The sequence below is a fragment of the Chiloscyllium plagiosum genome, unplaced genomic scaffold (genome assembly GCF_037043375.1).
Source record: "Chiloscyllium plagiosum isolate Xiang-an unplaced genomic scaffold, Cpla_swu_hap1 HiC_scaffold_12, whole genome shotgun sequence".
NCBI lineage: Eukaryota > Metazoa > Chordata > Chondrichthyes > Orectolobiformes > Hemiscylliidae > Chiloscyllium > Chiloscyllium plagiosum.
The window spans coordinates 99,698,243-99,726,005 of record NW_028270150.1 but is presented as its reverse complement, the minus strand read 5'-3'; the positions used below and the strand labels follow the sequence as shown (position 1 = coordinate 99,726,005).

General features: G+C 54.4%; 1 protein-coding gene across 1 annotated transcript in view; it reads left to right on the top strand.

Annotated features, from left to right (window-relative positions):
- Positions 1-27,763, top strand: part of cfap44 (cilia and flagella associated protein 44) — a 280,936-nt gene that overhangs the window by 73,748 nt on the left and 179,425 nt on the right. The gene's annotated exons all lie outside the window — the stretch shown is intronic.

The window sequence follows — 27,763 nt, the reverse complement described above, 5'->3', positions numbered from 1 at the left end:
GGAGAGTGAGAGAGCGAGCGAGGCAGAGAAAAGGAGAGCAAGGGAGTGCATGCAAGGCAGAGAAAGGAGAGCGAGCGAGCGAGGCAGAGAAAGGGAGAGCGAGAGAGCGAATGTGGCAGAGAAGAGGAAAGCGTGAGAGCGAGCGAGGCAGAGAAAGGGAGAGTGAGAGAGCAAGCGAGGCAGAGAAGGGGAAAGCGAGAGAGTGAGCGAGGCAAAGAAGGGAGAGCGTGAGAGCGAGCAAAGCAGAGAAAGGGAGAGCGAGAGAGTGAGAGCGCGAGAGTGCAGAGAAAGGGAGAGCGAGTGAGGCAGTGAATGGGAGAGCGAGAGAGCAAGCGATGCAGTGAAAGGGGGAGCGAGAGAGCGAGCGAGGCAGAGAAGGGGAGAGCGAGGCAGAGAAAGGGAGAGCGAGAAAGCGAGCGAGACAGAGAAAGAGAGAGCGAGAGAGCGAGCGAGGCAGAGAAAGGGAGAGCGAGCAAGGCATAGAAAGCGAGAGCGAAAGAGCGTGTGAGGCAGAGAAAGAGAGTGCGAGCAAGGCAAAGAAAGGGAGAGCGAACGAGGCAGAGAAAACGAGAGTGAGAGAGCGTGTGAGGCAGAGAAAGGGAGAGTGTGTGAGGCAGAGAAAGAGAATGCGAGCAAGGCAGAGAAAGGGAGAGCGAGAGAGTATGCGAGGCAGAGAAAGGGAGAGTGAGAGCGTGAGCAAAGCAGAGAAAGGGAGAGTGAGAGTGAATGAGGCAGAGAATGCGAGAGCAAGATCGTGTGAGGCAGGGAAAGGGAGCGGGTGAGCGCGAGGGATACAGAGAAAGGGAGAGCGAGGCAGAGAAAGGGAGAGCGAGAGAGCGAGCGAGGCAGAGAAAGGAAGAGCGAGAGAGCGAGCGAGGCAAGGCAGAGAAAGGGAGAGCAAGGGAGTGCATGCAAGGCAGAGAAAGGAGAGCGAGAGAATGAGCGAGGCAGAGAAAGGGAGAGCGAAGAGTGAGCGAGGCAGAGAAAGGGAGAGCGAGGCAGAGAAAGTGAGAGCTAGAGAGCGAATGTGGCAGGGAAAGGGAGAGTGAGAGCAATACAGCGCAGAGAAAGGGAGAGCGAGTGAGGCAGAGAAAGGAGAGCGAGAGAGCGAGCGAGACAGAGAAAGGGAGAGCAAGAGAGCGAGCGAGGCAGAGAAGGGGAGAGCGAGAGAGCGAGCGAGGCAGAGAAGGGGAGAGCGAGAGAGCGAGCGAGGCAGAGAAAGGGAATGTGAGTGAGCGAGCGAGGCAGAAAAAGCGAGTGTGACAGTGAGTGAGGCAGAGAAAAGGAGAGTGAGTGAGGCAGAGAAGGGGAGAGCAAGGAGCGCATGCAAGGCAGAGAAAGGGAGAACGTGTGAGGCAGAGAAAGGGAGAGCGAGAGAGTGAGCGAGGCAGAGAAAGGGAGAGCAAGAGAGCGAGCGCATCAGAGAATGGGAGTGAGAGAGAGCGAGCGAGGCAGAGAGAGGGAGAGTGAGAGCGCGAGCGAGGCAGAGAGAGGGAGAGTGAGAGAGCGAGCGAGGCAGATAATGAGACTGAGAGAGCAAGCGAGGCAGAGAAAAGGAGAGCAAGCGAGACAGAGAAAGGGAGAGAGAGAGCATGCGAGGCAGAGAAAGGGAGAGCAAGCGAGGCAGAGAAAGGGAGAGTAGAGAGCGTGTGAGGCAGGGTAAGGGAGAGTGAAAGTGCAAGTGATGCAGAGAAAGGGAGAGCGAGAGAGTGGGCGAGGCAGAGAATAGGAGTGAGAGAGTGAGCGAGATAGAGAGAGGGAGAGAGAGAGCGTGCGAGGCAGGGAAAGGGAGAGTGAGAGCGCGAGCAAGGCAGAGAAAGGGAGTGTGAGTGAGCGAGCGAGGCAGAAAAAGCGAGTGTGACAGTGAGTGAGGCAGAGAAAGGGAGAGAGAGTGAGTGAGGCAGAGAAAGGGAGAGCGAGCGAGGCAGCGAAAGGAAGAGTGGGTGAGGCAGAGAAAGGGAGAGCAAGCGAAGCATAGAAAGTTAGAACGAGAGTGCGAGCAAGACAGAGAAAGGGTATGTGAGAGAGCTAATGAGGCAGAGAAAGGGAGTATGATAGAGCGCGTGAGGCAGAGAAAGGGAGAGTGAGAGCGTGAGCAAGGCAGAGAAAGGGAGTGTGAGAGCGCGTGAGGCAGAGAAAGGGAGAGCGAGAGTGCGAGCAAGGCTCAGAAAGTGAAAAGGAGGGGGAGAGTGATGCAGAGAACGGGAGAGCGAGAGAGTGTATGAGACAGAGAAAGGAAGAGCGTGTGAGGCAGAGAAAGGGCGAGTGAGAGAACGTGCGAGGCAAAGAAAGGGAGTGTGAGTGACGCAGAGTAAGGGAGAGAGAGCGAGGCAAAGAAAGGGAGAGTGAGAGAGTGAATGAGGCAGAGAACGCGAGATCGTGCGAGGCAGGGAAAGGGAGAGTGAAAGTGCAAGTGATGCAGAGAAAGGGAGAGTGAGAGTGCGAGCGAGGCAGAAGGGGAGAGCAAGGGAGCGCATGCAAGGCAGAGAAAGAGAGAATGTGTGAGGCAGAGAAAGGGAGAGCGAGAGAGCGAGCGAGGCAGAGAATGGGAGTGAGAGAGTGAGCGAGAAGAGAGAGGGAGAGTGAAAACGCAAGTGATGCAGAGAAAGGGAGAGTGAGAGAGCGAGCGAGGCAGAGAATAGGAGAGCGAGAGAGCGAGCGAGGCCGAGAAAGGGAGAGCGGGAGAGAGTGCAAGGCAGAGAAAGGGAGAGCGAGAGAGCGAGCGAGGCCGAGAAAGGGAGAGCGAGCGAGTCGGAGAAGGGGAGAGCGTGAGAGCGAGGCAGAGAAAGGGAGAGCGGGAGAGTGAGAGCGCGAAAGTGCAGAGAAAGGGAGAGCGAGCGAGTCAGAACAAGGGAGTGTGAGAGAGCGTGCAAGGCAGAGAAAGGGAGAGCGAGAGAGCAAGCGAGGCAGTGAAAGGCGAGAGAGCTAGAGAGCGAGCGAGGCAGAGAAAGGGAGAGCGAGAGAGCGAGCAAGGCAGAGAGGGGAGAGGGAGAGAGCGAGCGAGGCAGAGAAAGGGAGAGCGAGCGAGTCGGAGAAGGGGAGAGCATGAGAGCGAGCGAGGCAGAGAAAGGGAGAGCAGGAGAGTGAGAGCGCGAGAGTGCAGAGAAAGGGAGAGCGAGCGAGGCAGAGAAAGGGAGAGCGGGAGAGGATGCGAGGCAGAGAAAGGGAGAGTGGGAGAGCGAGAGAGTGTGTGAGGCAGAGAAAGGGAAAGCGAGAGAGCGAGCGAGGCAGTGAAAGGGAGAGCGGGAGAGCGTGCGAGGCAGAGAAAGGGAGAGCAGGCGAGGCAGAGAAAGGGAGAGCAAGAGCGAGAGTGAGAGTTCGCGCGCGAGCAAAGCAGAGAGAGGGAGAGTGAGAGAGCGAGCGAGGCAGAGAAGGGGAGAGCGAGAGAGTGATCAATGCAGAGAAAGGGAGAGCTAGAGAGCATGCGAGGCAGAGAAAAGGAGAGCGAGAGAGCTTGCGAGGCAGAGAAAGGGAGAGCGAGAGAGCTTGTGCAGCAGAGAAAGGGAGAGCGAGAGCGTGAGGAAGGCATTGAAAGGGAGAGCGGGAGAGGATGCGAGGCAGAGAAAGGGAGAGTGGGAGAGCGAGAGAGCGTGTGAGGCAGAGAAAGGGAGAGTGAGAGAGTGTGTGAGGCAGAGAAAGGGAGAGTGAGAGAGTGAGCGAGGCAGAGAAAGGTAGTGCGAGAGATCGAGCGAGGCAGAGAAAGGTAGTGCGAGAGATCGAGCGAGGCAGAGAAGGGGAGAGCGAGAGAGCGAGCGAGGCAGAGAAGGGGAGAGCGAGAGAGCGTGTGAGGCAGAGAAATGGAGAGCGGGAGAGTGAGAGCGCGAGAGTGCAGAGAAATGGAGAGCGAGTGAGGCAGTGAAAAGGGGAGCGGGAGAGCATGCGAGACAGAGATAGGGAGAGCATGAGGGAGAGTGAGAGTGCGAGAAAGGGAGAGTGAGAGAGCGAGCGAGGCAGAGAAAGGGAGAGCACGAGAGTACAGAGAAAGGGAGAGCGAAAGGATGCATGCGTGGCAGAGAAAGGGAGAGCGAGAGAGCGAGCGAGGCAGAGAAAGGGTGAGCGGGAGAGTGAGCGAGGCAGAGAAAGGGAGAGCGGGAGAGCGAGCGAGGCAGAGAAAGGGAGAGCGAGAGAGCTAGAGAGCGAGCGAGGCAGAGAAAGGGAGAGCGAGAGAGCGAGCAAGGCAGAGAAGGGGAGAGGGAGAGAGTGAGCGAGGCAGAGAAAGGGAGAGCGAGCGAGTCGGAGAAGGGGCGAGCGTGAGAGCGAGCGAGGCAGAGAAAGGGAGAGCAGGAGAGTGAGAGCGCGAGAGTGCAGAGAAAGGGAGAGCGAGCGAGGCAGATAAAGGGAGAGCGTGAGAGTCTAGAGAAAGGGAGAGCGAGTGAGGCAGAGAAAGGGAGAGCGAGAGGACGCATGTGTGGCAGAGAAGGTGAGAGCAAGAGAGCGAGCGAGGCAGAGAAGGCGAGAGCAGGAGAGTGAGAGAGCGTGCCAGGCAAAGAAAGGGAGAGCGAGCGAGGCAGTGAAAGGGAGAGCAGGAGAGCATGCGAGGCGGAGAGTGAGAGAGCGAGAGATTGTGCGAGGCAGAGAAACGGAGAGCGAGAGGACGCATGCATGGCAGAGAAAGGGAGAGCGAGAGAGCGAGCGAGGCAGTGAAAGGGAGAGCATGAGAGCGAGTGAGGCAGAGAAAGGGAGAGTTGGAGAGCGAGAGAGACTGTGCGGCAGAGAAAGGGAGAGCGAGAGCGCAAGCAAGGCAGTGAAAGGGAGAGTGGGAGAGGATGCGAGGCAGAGAAAGGGAGAGTGGGAGAGCGAGAGAGTGTGTGAGGCAGAGAAAGGGAGAGCGGGATAGCGTGCGAGGCAGAGAAAGGGAGAGCAGGCGAGGCAGAGAAAGGGAGAGCAAGAGGGAGAGTGAGAGTTCGCGCGCGAGCAAAGCAGAGAGAGGGAGAGTGAGAGAGCGTGCGAGGCAGAGAAGGGGAGAGCGAGAGAGTGATCGATGCAGAGAAAGGGAGAGCTAGAGAGCATGCGAGGCAGAGAAAAGGAGAGCGAGAGAGTGTGCGAGGCAGAGAAAGGGAGAGCGAGAGAGCTTGTGCAGCAGAGAAAGGGAGAGCGAGAGCGTGAGGAAGGCATTGAAAGGGAGAGCGGGAGAGGATGCGAGGCAGAGAAAGGGAGAGTGGGAGAGCGAGAGAGCGTGTGAGGCAGAGAAAGGGAGAGTGAGAGAGTGAGCGAGGCAGAGAAAGGTAGTGCGAGAGAGCGAGCGAGGCAGAGAAGGGGAGAGCGAGAGAGCGAGCGAGGCAGAGGAGGGGAGAGCGAGAGAGCGTGTGAGGCAGAGAAAGGGAGAGCGGGGGAGTGAGAGCGCGAGAGTGCAGAGAAATGGAGAGCGAGTGAGGCAGTGAAAAGGGGAGCGGGAGAGCATGCGAGACAGAGAAAGGGAGAGCATGAGGGAGAGTGAGAGTGCGAGCAAGGTAGAGAAAGGGAGAGTGAGAGAGCGAGCGAGGCAGAGAAAGGGAGAGCGCGAGAGTACAGAGAAAGGGAGAGCGAAAGGATGCATGCGTGGCAGAGAAAGGGAGAGCGAGAGAGCGAGCGAGGCAGAGAAAGGGTGAGCGGGAGAGTGAGCGAGGCAGAGAAAGGGAGAGCGGGAGAGCGAGCGAGGCAGAGAAAGGGAGAGCGAGAGAGCTAGAGAGCAAGCGAGGCAGAGAAAGGGAGAGCGAGTGAGCGAGCAAGGCAGAGAAGGGGAGAGGGAGAGAGTGAGCGAGGCAGAGAAAGGGAGAGCGAGCGAGTCGGAGAAGGGGCGAGCGTGAGAGCGAGCGAGGCAGAGAACGGGAGAGCAGGAGAGTGAGAGCGCGAGAGTGCAGAGAAAGGGAGAGCGAGCGAGGCAGAGAAAGGGAGAGCGGGAGAGTGAGAGCGCGAGAGTCTAGAGAAAGGGAGAGCGAGTGAGGCAGAGAAAGGGAGAGCGAGAGGATGCATGTGTGGCAGAGAAGGTGAGGGCAAGAGAGCGAGCGAGGCAGAGAAGGCGAGAGCAGGAGAGTGAGAGAGCGTGCCAGGCAAAGAAAGGGAGAGCGAGCGAGGCAGTGAAAGGGAGAGCAGGAGAGCGAGTGAGGCAGAGAAAGGGAGAGTTGGAGAGCGAGAGAGACTGTGCGGCAGAGAAAGGGAGAGCGAGAGCGCAAGCAAGGCAGTGAAAGGGAGAGTGGGAGAGGATGCGAGGCAGAGAAAGGGAGAGTGGGAGAGCGAGAGAGTGTGTGAGGCAGAGAAAGGGAGACCGAGAGAGCGAGCGAGGCAGTGAAAGGGAGAGCGGGAGAGCGTGCGAGGCAGAGAAAGAGAGAGCAGGCGAGGCAGAGAAAGAGAGAGCAAGAGGGAGAGTGAGAGTTCGCGCGCGAGCAAAGCAGAGAGAGGGAGAGTGAGAGAGCGAGCGAGGCAGAGAAGGGGAGAGCGAGAGAGTGATCGATGCAGAGAAAGGGAGAGCTAGAGAGCATGCGAGGCAGAGAAAAGGAGAGCGAGAGAGCGTGCGAGGCAGAGAAAGGGAGAGCGAGAGAGCTTGTGCAGCAGAGAAAGGGAGAGCGAGAGCGTGAGGAAGGCATTGAAAGGGAGAGCGGGAGAGGATGCGAGGCAGAGAAAGGGAGAGTGGGAGAGCGAGAGAGCGTGTGAGGCAGAGAAAGGGAGAGTGAGAGAGTGAGCGAGGCAGAGAAAGGTAGAGCGAGAGATCGAGCGAGGCAGAGAAGGGGAGAGCGAGAGAGCGAGCGAGGCAGAGAAGGGGAGAGCGAGAGAGCGTGTGAGGCAGAGAAAGGGAGAGCGGGAGAGTGAGAGCGCGAGAGTGCAGAGAAATGGAGAGCGAGTGAGGCAGTGAAAAGGGGAGCGGGAGAGCATGCGAGACAGAGAAAGGGAGAGCATGAGGGAGAGTGAGAGTGCGAGCAAGGTAGAGAAAGGGAGAGTGAGAGAGCGAGCGAGGCAGAGAAAGGGAGAGCGCGAGAGTACAGAGAAAGGGAGAGTGAAAGGATGCATGCGTGGCAGAGAAAGGGAGAGCGAGAGAGCGAGCGAGGCAGAGAAAGGGTGAGCGGGAGAGTGAGCGAGGCAGAGAAAGGGAGAGCGGGAGAGTGAGCGAGGCAGAGAAAGGGAGAGCGGGAGAGCAAGCGAGGCAGAGAAAGGGAGAGCGAGAGAGCTAGAGAGCGAGCGAGGCAGAGAAAGGGAGAGCGAGTGAGCGAGCAAGGCAGAGAAGGGGAGAGGGAGAGAGTGAGCGAGGCAGAGAAAGGGAGAGCGAGCGAGTCGGAGAAGGGGCGAGCGTGAGAGCGAGCGAGGCAGAGAACGGGAGAGCAGGAGAGTGAGAGCGCGAGAGTGCAGAGAAAGGGAGAGCGAGCGAGGCAGATAAAGGGAGAGCGGGAGAGTGAGAGCGTGAGAGTCTAGAGAAAGGGAGAGTGAGTGAGGCAGAGAAAGGGAGAGCGAGAGGACGCATGTGTGGCAGAGAAGGTGAGAGCAAGAGAGCGAGCGAGGCAGAGAAGGCGAGAGCAGGAGAGTGAGAGAGCGTGCCAGGCAAAGAAAGGGAGAGCGAGCGAGGCAGTGAAAGGGAGAGCAGGAGAGCATGCGAGGCGGAGAGTGAGAGAGCGAGAGATTGTGCGAGGCAGAGAAACGGAGAGCGAGAGGACGCATGCATGGCAGAGAAAGGGAGAGCGAGAGAGCGAGCGAGGCAGTGAAAGGGAGAGCAAGAGAGCGAGTGAGGCAGAGAAAGGGAGAGTTGGAGAGCGAGAGAGACTGTGCGGCAGAGAAAGGGAGAGCGAGAGCGCAAGCAAGGCAGTGAAAGGGAGAGTGGGAGAGCGAGCGAGGCAGTGAAAGGGAGAGCGGGAGAGCGTGCGAGGCAGAGAAAGGGAGAGCAGGTGAGGCAGAGAAAGGGAGAGCAAGAGGGAGAGTGAGAGTTCGCGCGCGAGCAAAGCAGAGAGAGGGAGAGTGAGAGAGCGAGCGAGGCAGAGAAGGGGAGAGCGAGAGAACGAGCGAGAGAGTGATCGATGCAGAGAAATGGAGAGCTAGAGAGCATGCGAGGCAGAGAAAAGGAGAGCGAGAGAGCGTGCGAGGCAGAGAAAGGGAGAGCGAGAGAGCTTGTGCAGCAGAGAAAGGGAGAGCGAGAGCGCGAGGAAGGCATTGAAAGGGAGAGCGGGAGAGGATACGAGGCAGAGAAAGGGAGAGTGGGAGAGCGAGAGAGCGTGTGAGGCAGAGAAGGGGAGAGCGAGAGTGCGAGCGAGGCAGAGAAGGGGAGAGCGAGAGAGCGTGCGAGGCGGAGAGCGGGAGAGTGAGAGCGCGAGAGTGCAGAGAAAGGGAGAGCGAGTGAGGCAGTGAAAAGGGGAGCGGGAGAGCATGCGAGGCAGAGAAAGGGAGAGCATGAGGGAGAGTGAGAGTGCGAGCAAGGCAGAGAAAGGGAGAGCGCGAGAGTACAGAGAAAGGGAGAGCGAAGGATGCATGCGTGGCAGAGAAAGGGAGAGCGAGCGAGGCAGAGAAGGGGAGAGTGAGAGTGCGAGCGAGGCAGAACAAGGGAGAGTGAGAGAGCGTGCAAGGCAGAGAAAGGGAGAGCGAGAGAGCCTGTGAGGCAGAGAAAGGGAGAGTGAGCAAGGCAGAGAACGGGAGTGTGAGAGCGCGTGCAAGGCAGAGAAAGGGAGAGCGAGAGAGCAAGCGAGGCAGTGAAAGGGAGAGCGAGAGAGCGTGTGAGGCAATGAAAGGGAGAGCGAGAGAGCGAGCGAGGCAGAGAAGGGGAAAGCGAGAGAATGAGTGAGGCAGAGAAAGGGAGAGCAGGAGAGTGAGAGCGCGAGAGTGCAGAGAAAGGGAGAGCGAGTGAGGCAGTGAAAGGGGGAGCGGGAGAGCGTGCGAGGCAGAAAAAGGGAGAGCTAGAGGGAGAGCGAGAGAGCGTGTGAGGCAGAGAAAGGGAGAGTGAGCAAGGCAGAGAAAGGGAGTGTGGGAGAGCGTGCAAGGCAGAGAAATGGAGAGTGAGAGAGCAAGCGAGGCAGTGAAAATGAGAGCGAGAAAGCGTGCGAGGCAATGAAAGGGAGAGCGGGAGAGCGAGCGAGGCAGAGAAAGGGAGAGCGAGAGCGCAAGCAAGGCAGTGAAAGGGAGAGTGGGAGAGCGAGCGAGGCAGTGAAAGGGAGAGCGGGAGAGCGTGCGAGGCAGAGAAAGGGAGAGCAGGCGAGGCAGAGAAAGGGAGAGCAAGAGGGAGAGTGAGAGTTCGCGCACGAGCAAAGCAGAGAGAGGGAGAGTGAGAGAGCGAGCGAGGCAGAGAAGGGGAGAGCGAGAGAACGAGCGAGAGAGTGATCGATGCAGAGAAATGGAGAGCTAGAGAGCATGCGAGGCAGAGAAAAGGAGAGCGAGAGAGCGTGCGAGGCAGAGAAAGGGAGAGCGAGAGAGCTTGTGCAGCAGAGAAAGGGAGAGCGAGAGCGCGAGGAAGGCATTGAAAGGGAGAGCGGGAGAGGATACGAGGCAGATAAAGGGAGAGTGGGAGAGCGAGAGAGCGTGTGAGGCAGAGAAGGGGAGAGCGAGAGTGCGAGCGAGGCAGAGAAGGGGAGAGCGAGAGAGCGTGCGAGGCGGAGAGCGGGAGAGTGAGAGCGCGAGAGTGCAGAGAAAGGGAGAGCGAGTGAGGCAGTGAAAAGGGGAGCGGGAGAGCATGCGAGGCAGAGAAAGGGAGAGCATGAGGGAGAGTGAGAGTGCGAGCAAGGCAGAGAAAGGGAGAGCGCGAGAGTACAGAGAAAGGGAGAGCGAAGGATGCATGCGTGGCAGAGAAAGGGAGAGCGAGCGAGGCAGAGAAGGGGAGAGTGAGAGTGCGAGCGAGGCAGAACAAGGGAGAGTGAGAGAGCGTGCAAGGCAGAGAAAGGGAGAGCGAGAGAGCCTGTGAGGCAGAGAAAGGGAGAGTGAGCAAGGCAGAGAACGGGAGTGTGAGAGCGCGTGCAAGGCAGAGAAAGGGAGAGCGAGAGAGCAAGCGAGGCAGTGAAAGGGAGAGCGAGAGAGCGTGTGAGGCAATGAAAGGGAGAGCGAGAGAGCGAGCGAGGCAGAGAAGGGGAAAGCGAGAGAACGAGTGAGGCAGAGAAAGGGAGAGCAGGAGAGTGAGAGCGCGAGAGTGCAGAGAAAGGGAGAGCGAGTGAGGCAGTGAAAGGGGGAGCGGGAGAGCGTGCGAGGCAGAAAAAGGGAGAGCAAGAGGGAGAGCGAGAGAGCGTGTGAGGCAGAGAAAGGGAGAGTGAGCAAGGCAGAGAAAGGGAGTGTGGGAGAGCGTGCAAGGCAGAGAAATGGAGAGTGAGAGAGCAAGCGAGGCAGTGAAAATGAGAGCGAGAAAGCGTGCGAGGCAATGAAAGGGAGAGCGGGAGAGCGAGCGAGGCAGAGAAAGGGAGAGCGAGAGAGCGAGCGAGGCAGGGAAGGGGAAAGCGAGAGAACGAATGAGGCAGAGAAAGGGAGAGCGGGAGAGTGAGAGCGCGAGAGTGCAGAGAAAGGGAGAGCGAGTGAGGCAGAGAAAGGGAGAGCAAGAGGACGCATGCGTGGCAGAGAAGGTGAGAGCAAGAGAGCGAGCGAGGCAGAGAAGGCGAGAGCAGGAGAGTGAGAGAGCGTGCCAGGCAAAGAAAGGGAGAGCGAGCGTGGCAGTGAGAGGGAGAGCAGGAGAGCATGCGAGGCGGAGAGTGAGAGAGCGAGAGATTGTGCGAGGCAGAGAAACGGCGAGCGAGAGGACGCATGCATGGCAGAGAAAGGGAGAGCGAGAGAGCGAGTGAGGCAGAGAAAGGGAGAGTTGGAGAGCGAGAGAGCCTGTGCGGCAGAGAAAGGGAGAGCGAGAGAGCGAGCAAGGCAGTGAAAGGGAGAGTGAGAGAGGATGCGAGGCAGAGAAAGGGAGAGTGGGAGAGCGAGAGAGTGTGTGAGGCAGAGAAAGGGAGACCGAGAGAGCGAGCCAGGCAGTGAAAGGGAGAGCGGGAGAGCGTGCGAGGCAGTGAAAGGGAGAGCAGGTGAGGCAGAGAAAGGGAGAGCGAGAGAGCGAGCGAGGCAGAGAAAGGGAGAGCAAGAGAGCGAGTGAGGCAGAGAAAGGGAGCGTTGGAGAGCGAGAGAGCCTGTGCGGCAGAGAAAGGGAGAGCGAGAGAGCGAGCAAGGCAGTGAAAGGGAGAGTGGGAGAGGATGCGAGGCTGAGAACGGGAGAGTGGGAGAGCGAGAGAGCATGTGAGGCAGAGAAAGGGAGAGTGAGAGAGTGTGTGAGGCAGAGAAAGGGAGACCGAGAGAGCGAGCGAGGCAGTGAAAGGGAGAGCGGGAGAGCGTGCGAGGCAGAGAAAGGGAGAGCAAAGCAGAGAGAGGGAGAGTGAGAGAGCGAGCGAGGCAGAGAAGGGGAGAGCGAGAGAACGAGTGAGGCAGAACAAGGGAGAGCGAGAGAGTGATCGAGGCAGAGAAAGGGAGAGCTAGAGAGCATGCGAGGCAGAGAAAAGGAGAGTGAGAGAGCGTGCGAGGCAGAGAAAGGGAGAGCGAGAGAGCTTGTGCAGCAGAGAAAGGGAGAGCGAAAGCGCGAGGAAGGCAGTGAAAGGGAGAGCGGGAGAGGATGCGAGGCAGAGAAAGGGAGAGTGGGAGAGCGAGAGAGTGTGTGAGGCAGAGAAAGGGAGAGTGAGAGAGTGAGCGAGGCAGAGAAAGGTAGTGCGAGAGAGCGAGCGAGGCAGAGAAAGGGAGAGCAAGAGCGCGAGCGAGGCAGAGAAGGGGAAAGCGTGAGAGCGAGTGAAGCAGAGAAAGGGAGAGCGGGAGAGTGAGAGCGCGAGAGTGCAGAGAAATGGAGAGCGAGTGAGGCAGTGAAAAGGGGAGCGGGAGAGCATGCGAGACAGAGAAAGGGAGAGCAGGCGAGGCAGAGAAAGGGAGAGCATGAGGGAGAGTGAGAGTGCGAGCAAGGTAGAGAAAGGGAGAGCGCGAGAGTACAGAGAAAGGGAGAGCGAAAGGATGCATGCGTGGCAGAGAAAGGGAGAGCGAGAGAGCGAGCGAGACAGAGAAAGGGTGAGCGGGAGAGCGAGCGAGGCAGAGAAAGGGAGAGCGAGCGAGGCAGTGAAAGGGTGAGCGGGAGAGCGAGCGAGGCAGAGAAAGGGAGAGCGGGAGAGCGAGCGAGGCAGAGAAAGGAAGAGCGAGAGAGCTAGAGAGCGAGCGAGGCAGAGAAAGGGAGAGCGAGAGAGCGAGCAAGGCAGAGAGGGGAGAGGGAGAGAGCGAGCGAGGCAGAGAAAGGGAGAGCGAGCGAGTCGGAGAAGGGGAGAGCGTGAGAGCGAGCGAGGCAGAGAAAGGGAGAGCAGGAGAGTGAGAGCGCGAGAGTGCAGAGAAAGGGAGAGCGAGCGAGGCAGAGAAAGGGAGAGCGGGAGAGTGAGAGCGCGAGAGTGCAGAGAAAGGGAGAGCGAGCGAGGCAGAGAAAGGGAGAGTGAGGGAGAGAGAGTGAGGCAGAGAAAGGGAGAGCGAGAGGACGCATGTGTGGCAGAGAAGGTGAGAGCAAGAGAGCGAGCGAGGCAGAGAAGGCGAGAGCAGGAGAGTGAGAGAGCGTGCCAGGCAAAGAAAGGGAGAGCGAGCGAGGCAGTGAAAGGGAGAGCAGGAGAGCATGCGAGGCGGAGAGTGAGAGAGCGAGAGATTGTGCGAGGCAGAGAAACGGAGAGCGAGAGGACGCATGCATGGCAGAGAAAGGGAGAGCGAGAGAGCGAGCGAGGCAGAGAAAGGGAGAGCAAGAGAGCGAGTGAGGCAGAGAAAGGGAGAGTTGGAGAGCGAGAGAGCCTGTGCGGCAGAGAAAGGGAGAGCGAGAGAGCGAGCAAGGCAGTGAAAGGGAGAGTGGGAGAGGATGCGAGGCAGAGAAAGGGAGAGTGGGAGAGCGAGAGAGTGTGTGAGGCAGAGAAAGGGAGACCGAGAGAGCGAGCGAGGCAGTGAAAGGGAGAGCGGGAGAGCGTGCGAGGCAGAGAAAGGGAGAGCAGGCGAGGCAGAGAAAGGGAGAGCATGAGGGAGAGTGAGAGTGCGAGCAAGGCAGAGAAAGGGAGAGTGAGAGAGCGAGCGAGGCAGAGAAAGGGAGAGCGCGAGAGTACAGAGAAAGGGAGAGCGAAGGATGCATGCGTGGCAGAGAAAGGGAGAGCGAGAGAGCGAGCGAGACAGAGAAGGGGAGAGTGAGAGCGCGAGCGAGGCAGAACAAGGGAGAGTGAGAGAGCGTGCAAGGCAGAGAAAGGGAGAGCGAGAGAGCGTGTGAGGCAGAGAAAGGGAGAGTGAGCAAGGCAGAGAAAGGGAGTGTGAGAGCGTGTGCAAGGCAGAGAAAGGGAGAGCGAGAGAGCAAGGGAGAGCGAGAGAGCGTGTGAGGCAATGAAATGGAGAGCGAGAGAGCGTGTGAGGCAGAGAAGGGGAAAGCGAGAGAGCGAGCGAGGCAGGGAAGGGGAAAACGAGAGAACGAGTGAGGCAGAGAAAGGGAGAGCGAGAGAGTGAGAGCGCGAGAGTGCAGAGAAAGGGAGAGCGAGTGAGGCAGTGAAAGGGGGAGCGGGAGAGCGTGCGAGGCAGAGAAAGGGAGAGCAAGAGGGAGAGCGAGAGAGCGTGTGAGGCAGAGAAAGGGAGAATGAGCAAGGCAGAGAAAGGGAGTGTGAGAGAGCGTGCAAGGCAGAGAAATGGAGAGTGAGAGAGCAAGCGAGGCAGTGAAAGTGAGAGCGAGAGAGCGTGCGAGGCAATGAAAGGGAGAGCGGGAGAGCGAGCGAGGCAGAGAAAGGGAGAGCGAGAGAGCGAGCGAGGCAGGGAAGGGGAAAGCGAGAGAACGAGTGAGGCAGAGAAAGGGAGAGCGGGAGAGTGAGAGCGCGAGTGTGCAGAGAAAGGGAGAGCGAGTGAGGCAGTGAAAGGGGGAGCGGGAGAGCATGCGAGGCAGAGAAAGGGAGAGCAAGAGGGAGAGTGAGAGTGCGAGCAAGGCAGAGAAAGGGAGAGCGAGAGAGCGAGCGAGGCAGAGAACGAGACCGAGAGTGAGCGAGGCAGAGAAAAGGAGAGCAAGCGAGGCAGAGAAAGGGAGAGTGAGAGAGCGAGCGAGGCAGAGCAAGGGAGAGCGTGAGAGTACAGAGAAAGGGAGAGCGAGAGGACACATGCGTGGCAGAGAAAGGGAGAGCGAGAGAGCGAGCGAAGCAGAGAAGGGGAGAGTGAGAGCGCGAACGAGGCAGGACAAGGGAGAGTGAGAGAGCGTGCAAGGCAGAGAAAGGGAGAGCGAGAGAGCAAGCGAGGCAGTGAAAGGGAGAGCGGGAGAGTGTGCGAAGCAGTGAAAGAGAGAGCGGGAGAGCATGCGAGGCAGAGAAAGGGAGGGCGAGCGAGGCAGAGAAGGGGAGAGCGAGAGAGTGTGAGGCAGAGAAAGGGACAGCGGGAGCGTGAGAGCGCGAGAGTGCAGAGAAAGGGAGACCGAATGAGGCAGGGAAAGGGAGTGTGAGAGGATGCATACGTGGCAGAGAAAGTGAGAGCGAGAGCGCGAGCGCGGCAGAGAAGGGGAGAGCAGGAGAGTGAGAGAGCGTATGAGGCAGAGAAAGGGAGAGCGAGAGAGTGTGCGAGGCAGAGAAAGAGAGAGCAGGCGAGGCAGAGAAAGGGAGAGCAAGAGTGAGAGTGTGAGCAAGGCAGAGAAGGAGAGTGAGAGAGCGAGGCAGATAAAGGGAGAGTGAGCGAGGCAGAGAAAGGGAGAGCGAGCGGGACAGAGAAAGGGAGAGTGAGAGAATGAGCGAGGCAGAGAAAGGGAGTGTGAGAGCGCGAGCATGGCAGAGAAAGGGAGTGTGAGAGAGTGAGCAAGGCAGAGAAAGGGAGAATGAGAGCGCGAGCAAGGCAGAGAAAGGGAGTGTGCGCGAGCATGCTAGGCAGAGTAAGGGAGTGTGAGAGAGCGAGCAAGGCAGAGAAAGGGAGTGTGAGAGCGTGTGAGGCAGAGAAAGGGAGTGTGAGAGCATGAGCGAGGCAGAGAAAGGGAGAGCAAACGAGGTAGAGAAAGGGAGTGTGAGAGAGCGTGCAAGGCAGAGAAAGGGAGAGCGAGAGAGCAAGCGAGGCAGTGAAAGGAAGAGCAAGAGAGCGTGCGAGGCAATGAAAGGGAGAGCGGGAGAGCATGCGAGGCAGAGAAAGGCAGAGTGGGAGAGCGAGTAAGGCAGAGAAAGGGAGAGCAGGAGAGCGAGCGAGGCAGAGAAAGGGAGAGCGAGAGAGCTGGAGAGTGAGCGAGGCAGAGAAAGGGAGAGCGAGAGAGCGAGCAAGGCAGAGAAGGGGGGAGCGAGAGAGCGAGCGAGGCAGAGAAAGGGAGAGCGAGAAAGCTAGAGAGCGAGCGAGGCAGAGAAAGGGAGAGCGAGAGAGCGAGCAAGGCAGAGAAGGGGGGAGCGAGAGAGCGAGCGAGGCAGAGAAAGGGAGAGCGAGAGTGCTAGAGAGCGAGCGAGGCAGAGCAAGAGAGCGAGCAAGGCAGAGAAGGGGAGAGTGAGAGCGCGAGCAAGGCAGAGAAAGGGAGAGTGAGCGAGTTGGAGAAGGGGAGAGTGTGAGAGCGAGCGAGGCGGAGAGCGGGAGAGTGAGATTGCGAGAGTGCAGAGAAAGGGAGAGCGAGCGAGGCAGAGAAAGGGAGAGCGGGAGAGTGAGAGCGCGATAGTGCAGAGAAAGGGAGAGCGAGAGGACGCATGCGTGACAGAGAAGGTGAGAGCGAGAGAGCGAGCGAGGTAGAGAAGGGGAGAGCAGGAGAGTGAGAGAGCGTGCCAGGCAAAGAAAGGGAGAGCGAGCAAGGCAGTGAAAGGGAGAGCGGGAGAGCATGCGAGGCGGAGAGCGAGAGAGCGTGCGAGGCAGAGAAACGGAGAGCGAGAGGACGCATGCATGGCAGAGAAAGGGAGAGCGAGAGAGCGAGCGAGGCAGAAAAGGGAGAGCGAGCGAGGCAGAGAAGGGGAGAGCAAGAGAGCGAGCGAGGCAGAGAAAGGGAGAGTAGGAGAGCGAGAGAGCCTGTGCGGCAGAGAAAGGGAGAGCGAGAGAGTGAGCAAGGCAGTGAAAGGGAGAGTGGGAGAGGATGCGAGGCAGAGAAAAGGAGAGTGGGAGAGCGAGAGAGTGTGTGAGGCAGAGAAAGGGAGAGTGAGAGAGTGTGTGAGGCAGAGAAAGGTAGACCGAGAGAGCGAGCTAGGCAGTGAAAGGGAGAGCGAGAGAGCGAGCGAGGCAGTGAAAGGGAGAGCGGGAGAGCGTGCGAGGCAGAGAAAGAGAGAGCAAGAGGGAGAGTGAGAGTTTGAGCGCGAGCAAAGCAGAGAGAGGGAGAGTGAGAGAGCAAGCGAGGCAGAGAAGGGGAGAGCGAGAGAACGAGCGAGGCAGAACAGGGGAGAGCGAGAGAACGAGCGAGGCAGAACAAGGGAGATCGAGAGAGCGAGCGAGACAGAGAAAGGGAGAGCGAGAGAGCGTGCGAGGCAGAGAAAGGGAGAGCGATAGAACGTGCGAGGCAGAGAAATGGAGAGTGGGAGAGCGAGCGAGGCAGAGAAAGGCAGAGAGAGAGAGCAAACGAGGCAAGAAAGGGAGAGTGAGAGCGCGAGCAAGGCAGAGAAAGGGAGAGCAGGAGAACGAGCAAGGCAGAGAAAGGGAGAGCGAGAGAGCGAGCGAGGCAGAGAAAGGGAGAGCGAGAGAGTGAGCGAGGCAGAGAAGGGGAAAGCGTGAGAGCGAGTGAGGCAGAGAAAGGGAGAGCGGGACAGTGAGAGCGCGAGAGTGCAGAGAAAAGGAGAGCGAGTGAGGCAGTGAAAGGGGGAGCAGGAGAGCGTGCGAGGCAGAGAAAGGGAGAGCAAGAGGGAGAGTGAGAGTGCGAGCAAGGCAGAGAAAGGGAGAGCGAGAGAGCGAGCGAGGCAGAGAACGAGACCGAGAGAGTGAGCGAGGCAGAGAAAGGGAGAGCAAGCGAGGCAGAGAAAGGGAGAGTGAGAGAGCGAGCGAGGCAGAGAAAGGGAGAGCGTGAGAATACAGAGAAAGGGAGAGCGAGAGGACACATGAGTGGCAGTGAAAGGGAGAGTGAAAGGATGCATGCGTGGCAGAGAAAGGGAGAGCGAGAGCGAGCGAGGCAGAGAAGGGGAGAGTGAGAGCGTGAGCGAGGCAGAACAAGGGAGAGTGAGAGAGCGTGCAAGGCAGAGAAAGGGAGAACGAGAGAGCAAGCGAGGCAGTGAAAGGGAGAGCGGGAGAGTGCGAAGCAGTGAAAGGGAGAGCGGGAGAGCATGCGAGGCAGAGAAAGGGAGGGCGAGCGAGGCAGAGAAAGGGAGAGCGAGAGAGCGAGCGAGGCAGAGAAGGGGAAAGCGAGAGAGTGTGAGGCAGAGAAAGGGACAGCGGGAGAGTGAGAGCGCGAGAGTGCAGAGAAAGGGAGACCGAATGAGGCAGGGAAAGGGAGTGTGAGAGGATGCATACGTGGCAGAGAAAGTGAGAGCGAGAGCGCGAGCGAGGCAGAGAAGGGGAGAGCAGGAGAGTGAGAGAGCGTATGAGGCAGAGAAAGGGAGAGCGAGAGAGCGTGCGAGGCAGAGAAAGAGAGTGCAGGCGAGGCAGAGAAAGGGAGAGCAAGAGTGAGAGTGTGAGCAAGGCAGAGAAGGAGAGTGAGAGAGCGAGGCAGATAAAGGGAGAGTGAGCGAGGCAGAGAAAGGGAGAGCGAGAGCGCGAGCGAGACAGAGAAAGGGAGAGTGAGAGAATGAGCGAGGCAGAGAAAGGGAGTGTGAGAGCGCGAGCATGGCAGAGAAAGGGAGTGTGAGAGCGTGAGCGAAGCAGAGAATGGGAGCGTGAGAGAGCGAGCGAGGTAGAGAAAGGGTGCGTGAGCGAGCGAGGTAGAGAAAGGGAGCGTGAGAGAGCGAGCGAGGCAGAGAAATCGAGCGTGAGAGCGCGAGCGAGGCAAAGAAAGGGAGCGTGAGAGCGCGAGCGAGGCAGAGAAAGGTAGTGTGAGAGAGTGAGCAAGGCAGAGAAAGGGAGCGTGAGTGAGCGAGCGAGGCAGAGAAAAGGAGAGTGAGTGGGGCAGAGAAAGGGAGAGTGAGTGAGGCAGAGAAAGGGAGAGTAAGCGAGTCAGAGAAAGGGAGAGTGAGAGAGCGTGTGTGGCAGAGAAAGGGAGAGCGAGAGGGAGAAGGAGCGTGTGAGCAAGGCAGAGAGAGGGAGGGGAGAGAGCGAGCGAGGCAGAGAAAGGAAGAACGAGAGCGAGCGAGGCAGAGAAAGGGAGAGCAAGCGAGGCAGAAAAAGGGAGAGTGAGAGAGCATGTGAGGCAGAGAAAGGGAGAGCGAGAGAGCGAGCAAGGCAGAGAGAGGGAGAGTGAGATAGCGCGCGAGGCAGAGAAAGGAAGAGCGAGGGTGCGAGCGAGGCAGAGAATGAGACTGAGAGTGCGAGTGAGGCAGAGAATGGGAGAGTGAGAGAGCTGAGCGAGGCAGAGAAAGGGAGTGTGAGAGAATGAGCGAGGCAGAGAAAAGGAGAGTGGGGCAGAGAAAGGGAGAGTGAGTGAGGCAGAGAAAGGGTGAGCGAGCGAGGCAGAGAAAGGAAGAGTGGGTGAGGCAGAGAAAGGGAGAGCAAACGAAGCATAGAAAGGGAGAGTGAGAGAGCGAGCAAGGCAGAGAAAGGGAGAGCAAGCGAGGCAGAGAAAGGGAGAGTGAGAGAGCGAGCGAGGCAGAGAAAGGGAGAGCAAACGAGGCAGAGAAAGGGAGAGTGAGAGAGCATGTGAGGCAGAGAAAGGGAGTGTGAGAGAGCATGTGAGACAGAGAAAGGGAGTGTGAGAGAGCGCGTGAGGCAGAGAAAGGGAGAGCAAACGAGGTAGAGAAAGGGAGAGTGAGAGCGCGAGCATGGCAGAGAAAGGGAGAGTGAGAGAGCATGCGAGGCAGAGAAAGGGAGTGTGAGAGCATGCGACGCAGAGAAAGGGAGTGTGAGAGAACATGCAAGGCAGAGAAAGGGAGAGCAAACGAGGCAGAGAAAGGGAGAGTGAGAGAGCGAGCAAGGCAGAGAAAGGGAGAGTGAGAGAGCATGCAAGGCAGAGAAAGGGAGTGTGAGAGAGCACGTGAGGCAGAGAATGGGAGTGTGAGTGACGCAGAGAAAGGAAGAGCGAGAGTGCGAGCAAGGCACAATGGGAAAAGGAGGGGGAGAGTGAGGCAGAGAAAGGGAGAGCAAGAGAGTGTGCGGGACAGAGAAAGGGAGAGCGAGAGTGTGAGCGAGGCAGAAAAAGGGAGAGCGTGCGAGGTAGAGAAAGGGAGAGCGAGAGAGCGTGCGAGGTAGAGAAAGGGAGAGCGAGAGAGCGTGCGAGGCAGAGAAAGGGAGAGCGAGAGAGCGTGAGAGGTAGAGAAAGGGAGAGCATGCGAGGCAGAGAAAGAGAGAACGAGAGAGCGAGGCAGAGAAAGGGAGAGCAAGAGAGTGTGCAGGACAGAGAAAGGAAGAGCATGTGAGGCAGAGAAAGGGAGAGCGAGGCAGAAAAAGGGAGAGCGTGCGAGGTAGAGAAAGGGAGAGTGAGCGAGGCAGAGAAAGGGAGAGCGTGCGAGGTAGAGAAAGGGAGAGCGAGAGAGCGTGCGAGGTAGAGAAAGGGAGAGCGAGAGAGCATGCGATGCAGAGAAAAAGAGAGCGAGAGAGCGAGCGAGGCAGAGAAAGGGAGAGCGAAAGAGCGAGCGAGGCAGAGTAAGGGAGAGCAAGAGTGTGAGCGAGGCAGAGAAAGGGAGAGCAAGAGTTCGAGCGAGGCAGAGACCGTGAGTGAGTGAGTGAGCGAGTGAGTGAGGCAAAGAAAGAGTGAGTGATGGAGGGAGAGAGAGATTGTGTGTAAGGAAGTGACAATGTGGGAGAGGGAGAGAGTGTGAAAAGGAGAATGAGTGTGTGTGTGAAAAAGAGGAAGGATGGGGAATGAGACAGTAAGTGAGAGAGAGTGAAACTGAGGAAATGTGGCTGTGTGATAGAGAGTAAGGATGAATAAGAGACAGACAGGGAAATTAGAAAGCATATTTACATGTGTAATGGTATGTTTATTTATGTGCATGCCCTTTGCCTGAAGAGCTTGAACGAGGAGTCTCTGTCTGGGGATAAGAGTTAGCTTTTTAGAACTGCGATGAGGAGAATAGTCTTCATTAAATAGGTTGTAGATCTTTGTTATTCTTATCTCTGACCCTCTCATTCAGTAGATTCAGTGCTGCAAGTTTATTCAATGCATCTAATTACTTTTACATGTTCTTGTTTGGAGCTATGGACAGTAATGGTAGTGACGTCAGTTTCTTTTCCTTACAAGGCTGACCAGGAATCTCTTCCACTCTCACTACCTGGCACTGGCCTGTATTGGGAGGATTTGCAAGTTGATTCTTAACCTATTTAATTGCATTTTGAATGCATCTTTCATAACCTCTAAATTCTCCTGAAATCCTGAGTTTTTGGATGAGAGGCAATGATGTACATACTGCACCAGAAGACCTAATTTAAGATGGTAATTGGCGGTTTTTGAGTCCTGAAGCCATCAAGAGATATGGGGATCGGATGGTAAAGGGGAGTTGTATCGATAATCAGCGATAGAAACATAGAAAATAGGTACAGATTAGATTTCTTACAGTATGGAAATAGGCCATTTGGCCCAACATGTCCACACCGGCCCTCCGAAGAGTAATGCATTCAGACCCATTCCCCTGATTAATGCTCCTAACACTATGGGCAATTTATCATGACCAATTCACCTGACTGCACATCTTTGGATTGTGGGAGGAAACTCACACCTGGAGGAAACCCACACAGAAACACAAGGAGAATGTGCAAACTCCACACAGTCGCCTGAGGCAGGAATTGAACCTGGGTCCCTGGCGCTGTGAGGAATAGCATTAGGCCATTCGGCCTTTCGAGCCTGCATTCAATATGATCATGGCTGATCATGCAATTTCAGTATCCCATTCCCACTTTATCTCCATACCCCTTGATTCCCTTAGCTGCTCATGTAGCCTATATTCAGCTTCTCTTTCTTATGTCCTTATGGTTAGGCTTCTGGTGGAATAGTTTAACCAATTTTGTCCAGCATACTTTAGGATTGATGTCCAGGCGTTAGAGAAAGTGCAAGGGAATTTCACAGAATGGTTTCAGAGATGAGTTACTTCAGATATATTGTGAGATTAGAGAAGCAGAGCATTTTTACACTTTAGACCAGAGTGGTTAAGGCAAGATTCAATAGAAGTATTTGATTTTAAGAAAGCTTCTGATATAGTAGGCTGTTTATTTTTCAGTTTATTCACTCATCAGATATTGGTTTTGATGGCTAGGTCAGAATTTATTGCCCTCCTTTGTTGAACTGTTGCAATTAATGTGGTGTAGGGATACCCACAATGTTGTTAGGGAGGGTGTTCCATTATATTGACCTAATAACGATGAGAGAATGATGATATATTTTCAAGTTGACACACTGAAAGGCTTGGAGGGGAACTTGTAGCTGGTGGTGTTCCCATATATCTGCTGCCCTTGTCTTTCTAGTGCTCTTGATGAATTCCTGCAGATTCCTGTAGATTGTACAAACTGCTGCTACTGGAAGAAGTGAATGTTTGTACATGTGATGCTAATCAAATGGGCTGCTTTATCATGGATGGTGTCAAGCTTCTTAAGTGTTGTTGGAGCTGCACACATATAGGCAAGTGTGGAATATTCCATCACACTCCTGACTTGTGCCTGTGGATAGAATTTTGGAAGTCAGAAACTGAGCTATTCTCTTCAGAATTCCAATCTTCTGACCTGTTCTTAAAGCCACAGTATTTATGAGCTGATCCAGTTCAGTTTCTGATCAATGGTAACTCCCAGAATTAAAACGAACCTTCCAGTTTGGTGAGCAAACCTACATTCAGAACTCACAGAATGTTGATATTACAAAATTTAGCAATAGTAATGCCATTGAATGTGAAGGGGTGATGGTTAGATTCTCTCTTTCTCTCAGTCTCCAGCATTCTAACGCAATCAGCATTTTCTAAACAAAATAGTCCACAGCAATCCAAGAAAAAGTCAATTTGATTTATCTTTTAATGTTAGCGATCCTTTTAAAAGATTCCAGGATATTGATCGAGATTCACATCTTCAATAAATAATTAGTTCTTCCTTGAGTTGTACCGTATGTATATGTAAGTTTTGTTGAAATATTTAAATTATGTTTTTCGACTTATTGTAGAAAGACCATCACTGACTGGGCAAAAATATTAACTCTGTCCAACTTCAGTGGTAGCCATGATGTGTAAATGCCGGTGTTGGACTGGGGTGGACAAAGTTAGAAGCCACACAACACCAGTACAAGCTTCCTTTGCTGCTCCAACTATAAATTCTGTGTCCTATGATCCTGCCGTACTAGCTACCTGACGAAGGGGCGGTGCTCCTAAACCTTGTACTTCCAAATAAACCTGTAGGACAATAACATGGTGTTGTGTGATTTTTAACGTCAGTGGCGTAATTTGCAAAAGAAGCGGTGGGGGAAATGTAGAGAGTTACTTAACACAGTGAGTTGCTATGATTTGGAATATGCTGTATGAATGATTTAATTGTAAGCTTCGAAAAAGAATTTGGATATATACTTGAAAAGGAAACAAAAACATTGCAGACCCATACTGACAGGGAGAGTGGTAGTCGGGGTGAAGAAAAGAACTTGAGAAAGGTTTTGAAGAGAGAGACAAAGACAATGAATTAAATGTGTGTGAGGGGTAGCTGTGGCAGGCTGACGGAGAGAAATAGTTCATAAAGGAAAGGCCAGAACAAAAGGCAATATGTGCAATCTCAGATGTGAAATGGAATGAAAGGGAATATTGTGAGATAGACATACGAAATTGGTGGGTATCTGCTTCTCTCTCCACAGATGCTTTCTGACCTGGTGACCATTTCCAGCATTTTCTGTTTTACTTAACCTGGGGCTGTTTCCCAAAATATGTTTGCGAGCATCAATACTGCAACTCAAAATTGTGCAGAAACCTGGCATCACTGTCCCCTCATGCTGCTATTTTTGCTGTAAAGAATAGTTATGGGAAGATGATTGGAAGGTAGATTTGAGAATGTGAGGGGACTGATCGAGATGTGGGAATCCGTAGTGAAGGAGAAGTAGGTGAATATGAGAATGAAAGGTGAAAATTATTTAAATACTGAATAAAAGACCTGAAAAGTGAATATAGGGAATTAGGTTGGAAGCTAACAGGCAGGACAAGTAGAGTAGTAATCTCAGGATTGCTACTGGTGTCACGGACTAGGAACAGAGTGCGAGTGCAGCTGAACACATGGGTGTAGAGGACTTCAGAAATGTAGATCATTGGGATACCTTCTGGGGAAGGTGGGACCTGAAGGGACACCAATATCCTGGGCGGGAGGTTTGCTAGAGCTCTTTGGGAGGGTTAAATTAGTTTGGCAGTGGGATGGGAACCGGAGCTGCGACAGAGCATGCAGAGAGTCTGTGAGGAAGGATAGACAGTTGATATGGCAAAGTTGCAGTCAGTGTAATGGGTTGAAGTGTGTCTATTTTAATGCAAAGTTAAAAATCACACAACACCAGGTTATAGTCCAACAGGTTTAATTGGAAGCACACTAGCTTTCGGAGCGACGCTCCTTCATCATAGCTCCAACTACTGATCCATGCTCTAAATTCATCACTCTTATTCCTGACACTTCTTGCATTAGAATAGTCATGATTCGGAGATGCTGGTGTTGGACTGGGGTGTACAAAGTTAAAAATCACACAACACCAGGTTATAGTCCAACAGGTTTAATTGGAAGCACACTAGCTTTTGGAGCGACGCTTCATCATGAAGGAGCGTCGCTCCAAAAGCTAGTGTGCTTCCAATTAAACCTGTTGGACTATAACCTGGTGTTGTGTGATTTTTAACTTTGTACACCCCAGTCCAACACCGGCATCTCCGAATCATGACTATTTTAATGCAAGAAGTGTCAGGAATAAGAGTGATGAATTTAGAGCATGGATCAGTAGTTGGAGCTATGATGTGGCTATTATGGAGTCTTGGATATCACAGGTGCAGGAATGATTGTTGGGTGTTCCGGGGTTTAGATGTTTCAAAAGGAATAGGGAGGGAAGTAGACCAGGTAGGGAAGTGACATTGCTAATTAGGAATAGTATCGCAGCTGCAGAAAGGGAGGTCATCGAGGAAGGTTTGTCTACAGAGTCGGTATGGGTGGAACTCAGAATCAGGAAAGGAGCAGTCACTTTATTGGGAGTTATCTATAGCCCCCCAAATAGCAACAGAGACAAAGAGGAGCAGATTGAGAGGCAGATTTTGGAAAGGTACAGAAGTAACAGGGTTATTGTCATGGGTGACTTCAACTTCCCTAATATTGATTGGAACCTCCTCAGTGCAAATAGTTTGGATGGAACAGATTTTGTCCGGTGTGTTCAGGAAGGATTCTGACTCACTATGCCAATAGGCCGACAAGAGGGGAGGCCACATTGGATTTGGTGCTCGGCAACAAAGTAGGTCAGGTGTCAGATCTCTCGCTGGGAGAGTGTTTTAGATTAGATTACTTACAGTGTGGAAACATGCTCTTCTGCCCAACAAGTCCACACCGCCCTTGAAGAGCAACCCAGCCAGATCCATTCCCCTACATTTACCCCTTCACCTAACACTATGGGCAATTTAGCATGGCCAATTCACCTAACCTGCACATTTTTGGACTGTAGGAGGAAACTGGAGCACCTGGAGGAAACCCACGCAGACACAGGGAGAATGTGCAAACTCCACGCAGATAGTTGCCTGAGGCGGGAATTGAACCCAAGTCTCTCGTGCTGTGAGGTAGCAGTGCTAACCACTGTGCCACCATGCCGCCCACGGTGAGAGTGATCACAACTCCCTGATGTTTACTGTAGTCATGGAGAGGGATATGAACAGAAGTTATGGGAAAGTATTTAATTGGTGGAGGTAGAATTACAATGCTATTAGGCAGGAAATGTGGAACATAAATTGGGAACAGATATTCTCAGGGAAATGCACGGCAGAAATGTGGAGGTTGTTTAGGGAGCACTTGCTGCAAGTGCTGGATAGGTTTGTCCCACTGAGGCAAGGAATGGATGGTAGGGTGAATGAACTGTGGATGACAAGAGATGTGGAACATCTATCAAGAGGAAGAAGGAAGCTTACATAAGGTTGAGGAAGTAAGGATCAAACAGGGCTCTAGAAGGTTACAAAGTAGCCAAGAAGGAACTGAGGAATGGAGTTAGGAAAGCTAAAAAGGGGCATGAAAAAGCCTGGCAGATAGGATTAAGGAAAATCACTAGGTTTTCTACACTTATGTGAGGAACTAGAGGATGACCAGAGTCAGCAGGGCTGATCAGGGATAGTGGAGAGAACTTGTGCCTGAAGGAGGTAAGGGAGGTCCTTAATGCTTGCTTCAGTATTCACTAGTGAGAGGGACCTTGTCATTTGTGAGGATAACGTGAAACAGGTTGATATGCTTGAAGAAGTTGATGTTAAGAACGCGGGGAAGTTTTAATCATTCAATTATTGGTGTTCGTACTTCAGCTGCCCATGTCCTAAACTCTGGAATTCCATCCCTGACATTCTCCATCCTCCTTTAAAACTTTCATTAGTAGCACTTCTTCAACTAAACATTTGGCAGTGTGGAGGAACAGAGGGATTATGGGGTCCACATCCATAGATCACTCAAAGTTGCCACCCAAGTGATAGTATTGTAAGAAAGCAGATAGTGTGTTGGCTTTCACTAGCAGGAGGATTGAATTTAAGAGCCATGAGCATATGCTGCAGCACTATAAAGCCTTGGTTAGACCACACTTGGAATATTGTGTTCAATTCTGGTCACCTCATTAGAGGAAGCATGTGGAAACTTTAGAGAGGGTGCAGAGGAGATTTACCAGGATGCTGCCTGGACTGGAGGGCATGTCTTGCAAAGAAAGGTTGAGGGAGCTGGAGCTTTTCTCATTGGAGTGAAGAAGGATGCGAGGTGACTTGAGAGAGGTGGACAGGATGATGAGAGGCATAGATAGAGTGGATAGCTAGAGACTTTTTTTCCAGGGCGGAAACAGCTATCATGACAGGGGCATAATTTTAAGGTGATTGGAAGAATGTTTGGGGAGATGTCAGAGGTAGGTTGTTTACACAGAGAGTGGTGGTTGAGAGTGTGGAATGCATTGCTAACAGTGGTGGTTGAGTGCACTGCATCTCTTCCATTTCCCGCTCCTCCGCCCTTGAGCCCCGCCCCTCCAACCGCCACCACGACAGAACCCCACTGGTCCTCACCTACCACCCCACCAACCGCCATGTACAGCGTATCATCCGCTGTCATTTCCGCCACCTCCAAACTGACCCCACCACCAGGAATATATTTCTCTCCCCTCCCCTATCAGCGTTCCGAAAAGACCACTCCCTCCATGACTCCCTCGTCAGGTCCATACCCCCCACCAACCCAACCTCCACTCCCAGCACCTTCCCCTGCAACCGCAAGAAATGCAAAACTTGCGCCCACACCTCCCCCCTTACTTCCCTCCAAGGCCCCAAAGGATACTTCCATATCCGCCACAAATTCACCTGCACCTCCACACATATCATCTATTGCATCCGCTGCACCCGATGTGGCCTCCTCTATATTGGGGAGACAGGCTGCCTACTTGTGGAACGTTTCAGAGAACAACTCTGGAACACCCGGACCAACCAACCCAACCACCCCGTGGCTCAACACTTCAACTCCCCCTCCCACTCCACCAAGGACGTGCAGGTCTTTGGACTCCTCCATCGCTAGACCATAGCAACACAACGGTTGGAGGAAGAGCGCCTCATCTTCTGCCTAGGAACCCTCCGACCACAAGGGATGAACTCAGATTTCTCCAGTTTTCTCATTTCCCCTCCCCCCACCTTGTCTCCGTCAAATCCCTCGAACTCAGCACCGCCTTCCTAACCTGCAATCTTCTTCCTGACCTCTCTGCTCCCGCCCCACTCCGGCCTATCACCCTCACCTTGACCTCCTTCCACCTATCGCATTTCCAATGCCCCTCCCCCAAGTCTCTCCTCCCTACCTTTTATCTTAGCCTGCTGGACAAACTTTCCTCATTCCTGAAGAAGGGCTTATGCCCGAAACGTCGATTCTCCTGTTCCTTGGATGCTGCCTGACCTGCTGCGCTTTTCCAGCAACACATTTTTAGCTCTGATCTCCAGCATCTGCAGTTCTCACTTTCTCCTGAAATACATTAGGGGCATTTAAGCAACTCTTGGATAGCACATGGATGATAGTAAAATGAAGGGTATGTAGGTTAGTTTGATCTTAAAGTAGGATAAAAGGTCGGCACTACATCGAAGGCCAAGAGGCCTGTACTATTCTATGTTTGCTGTAATTTACAGTATTTGTGTTATCGGTAGACTTTTTCTCTTTCAAAATAAACTTTTATTATGCAATAATCTCGGGGGGGGGGGGGAAGAGGTGTGTTCATTTTTACTGTGCATTTTACTAATGAGAATGGAATGTCTGTATTTTGTCAGACTGAGGGAAGTGTGAATACTTGAAGTCCTGAGGGGGGACAAACGATTGATGTGAGATCAGAGCAGGAGGAGAAGGTTTGGTTCTGGAAACCAGGTCAAATCCTACATCCTTGGACAGTTTGGACAAAAGCCGAGATGGAGGGTGGGGGAGCAGGAGCAAATTTAGGGTAGGAAGAATGACCCAATGTTAGCCTAACAGAGTACGATTGAAATGTTTTAGAAACCATGTCTTTCAGAAGTTAGAAGCATGCTTGCTCAATCAGCACAAGCCATAAAGACTCAAATTGCAGTGTAGGAAATCAGGCCAATCTGCAATGATATCTCGTGCCAATATGATGATACCATTCCCTCAACCTATTGTAGATCAGAGATTTCACTATGGACAAAATCCTCATCAAGACAAGACAAGGAGTGTCTCGATGTCGAATTGCTTTGAC